Here is a 3,409-nt window from a genome sequence, read left to right as displayed (position 1 = left end):
ACAGAATTGGAAAAAACTGCTTTAAAGTTCATATGGAACCAAAAAAGAGCCCACATTGCCAAGACAATCCTAAGTCAAAAGGACAAAGCTGGAGGCGTCACGCTACCTGACTTCAAACTATACTACAAGGCTACAGTAACCAAAACAGCATGGTACTGGTACCAAAACAGAGATATAGACCAATGGAACAGAACAGAGTCCTCAGAAATAATACCGCACATCTACAGCCATCTGATCTTTGACAAACCTGAGAGAAACAAGAAATGGGGAAAGGATTCCCTATTGAATAAATGGTGCTGGGAAAATTGGCTAGCCATAAGTAGAAAGCTGAAACTGGATCCTTTCCTTACTCCTTATACGAAGATTAATTCAAGATGGATTAGAGACTTAAATGTTAGACCTAATACCATAAAAACCCTAGAAGAAAATCTAGGTAGTACCATTCAGGACATAGGCACAGGCAAGGACTTCATGTCTAAAACACCAAAAGCAACGGCAGCAAAAGCAAAAATTGACAAATGGGATCCCATTAAACTAAAGAGCTTTTGCACAGCAAAAGAAACTACCATCAGAGTGAACAGGCAACCTACAGAATGGGAGAAAATTTTTGCAACCTACTCATCTGACAAAGGGCTAATATCCAGAATCTACAAAGAACTCAAACAAATATACGAGAAAAAAACAAACAACCCCATCAAAAAGTGGGGAAAGGATACGAACAGACATTTCTCAAAAGAAGATATTCATACAGCCAACAGACACATGAAAAAATGCTCATCATCAGTCGCCATCAGAGAAATGCAAATCAAAACCACAATGAGATACCATCTCACACAAGTTAGAATGGCAATCATTAAGAAGTCAGGAAACAACAGGTGTTGGAGAGGATGTGGAGAAATAGGAACACTTTTACACTGTTGGTGGGATTGTAAACTAGTTCAACCATTATGGAAAACAGTATGGCAATTCCTCAAGGATCTAGAACTAGATGTACCATATGACCCAGCCATCCCACTACTGGGTATATACCCAAAGGATTATAAATTATTCTACTACAAATACACATGTACACGTATGTTTATTGCGGCACTATTCACAATAGCAAAGACTTGGAATCAACCCAAATGTCCATCTGTGACAGACTGGATTAAGAAAATGTGGCACATATACACCATGGAATACTATGCAGCCATAAAAAAGGATGAGTTTGTGTCCTTTGTAGGGACATGGATGCAGCTGGAAACCATCATTCTTAGCAAACTATCACAAGAAGAGAAAACCAAACACCGCATGTTCTCACTCATAGGTGGGAACTGAACAATGAGATCACTTGGACTCGGGAAGGGGAACATCACACACTGGGGCCTATAATGGGGAGGGGGGAGGAGGGAGGGATTGCATTGGGGAGTTATACATGATATAAATGATGAATTGATGGGTGCTGACGAGTTGATGGGTGCAGCACACCAACATGGCATAAGTATACATATGTAAGAAACCTGCACGTTATGCACATGTACCCTAGAACTTAAAGTATAATAAAAAAGGAAAATAATCACTAAAACGAGTGCAGTGGAAAAAATTCTCTGGGTTCAAATTCCGGCTCCACCATGGGATGTGTGACCTTGAAGAAGTTATTAAACAAGACTCTTTGATTCACAGGGGTCAGTGGTGGTAACTTTGTTGATCAGAGCGTATATGTATAGGAGAACTTTGAACGTTTGTTCTTCAACTTTTCTTCTAATTCCTACCATTTAGATATCTTGAGATCATTTCTATTACTTGCTGTTTCCGTTGATTCTGGTTCACACTTCTTGGTATGTCTAGAAATGTTTTTGTGTGCAGTACATTGTGAATAATGCATTGTTTGAAATTTGGACTTTAACATCTTTCATAAAGGTTGCTCAGTTTTGTTGTTGCAGGTAGTTGAATTACTATTGGGCCTTTTGGTCATGCCAAGCTTGCTTTTATTCTTTATTAGGACGGTTATACATCAGTTTTGAACTTAGTTCTAGAGAAAGTATTTACTCTGAAATATGGTCCTTACTCCTAATGCCTGGCCTAGTTGTGGTTTGAATTGAATGCCCACGATGTTCAGCAAGGTCTCTGTGCTTAGCCCCACATCACTTGCTCTGTCATAGGTTTCTTGGACTCTTGCCCTAAACCCTTGACCAGAACTGCCTTCTCTCCAGATATTACAAGCAACTGCAAATGCTTCAGTAGCCACAAACTGTCTCTCCAGCTCAGCGAAGTCCTTGCATTTTGTTTGGACTCCATCTCCTTGTGCCACAGCTTGGAACATATCCCCAGGCACATTGTATCCTGTAGAAAACATTGGTTTATCTCATGGGATTTCCTTCTCTCGAAGATCACAATTCTGCACTGCCTGTTTTACAATACTCCCAGTCTCCTAATAAATTTTGTACAGTTTTACAGTTGCTTACCCTGTAAATACATGTCATGAGCTACTTACTATGTCATAGCCCAGCTAGTGTAACTAGTTTTCCAAATCTCAGTCGCCATTCTATTGAGAAGAGGAATTTAATCTCAAAAGGGATTTAACATATTTTTCATGCTTTTTACAGAACACAGATTAATTTAGAAACAATACACGATCTAAAAAATTCTGTCTCAGTCTCTCCTGGGAAAAGGTTATCTAATCTCTACTGTCAGAGAAACAATCTTTGAGTACATAGAATGGAATTGTGGGAAGAGAAAGACCATATTCAGCCTTCATTGGCACATAGACAACCTCCTCTTGTGAGGGAGAACGGAGGGACCTATCTTTTCTGCTTTCCCTAAATCAGTGAATGGCTGGCTGAATGACTGACTGATTTTGTAGTGCAAATCCAGAGAAGTATAAAGAGATATGGAAGGAAAGGTTAGTTAATATTGCAAAATTTTGTGCACCTCAAGTTATAAAGTTCTCTGTGTACTCTACATAATCCATAAACCAGAACTAGACATTTACCTCTCTGACCAGAGTTTGCTTAGTAAGTAGTGACTACAAAATTTTAAACATGCGAAAGGCCTACTGGACCTTGCCAAGAACCTGGTTTCACTAAAAGTCACTGACCTTGGCAATGGCAAAGGTGGGTTTATCCTCCAGAATGACATGGGCTGGAGGTTGAAGAGGCTATCCAGAAGTTTCAGCCAGGAGCTGATCACCAACCTGAATCAGGTTTCCCACATGCATCCCACACAAACATTACGGAATTGTAGTAGCCTTCCTTGGTTTATGTGAGGAGTCAGATTGTTCATGCTTATCTTAGAAGTTGAATTAAATACAAGTCAATCCTCTCTACTTTGAAAACACTACAAAAAGAAACCTAGGGCAGCAATGTTGTTTTGGGAGTGCTCTAAAAAACATCCCATTCTTGTTCTCACTTGCTAAGCCCAAACCCTCCTT

Source organism: Rhinopithecus roxellana, chromosome 7, assembly GCF_007565055.1.
Source record: "Rhinopithecus roxellana isolate Shanxi Qingling chromosome 7, ASM756505v1, whole genome shotgun sequence".
NCBI classification, from domain to species: Eukaryota; Metazoa; Chordata; class Mammalia; order Primates; family Cercopithecidae; genus Rhinopithecus; species Rhinopithecus roxellana.
The sequence above is the reverse complement of the archived record's forward strand: the minus strand, read 5'-3'. Positions refer to the sequence as shown.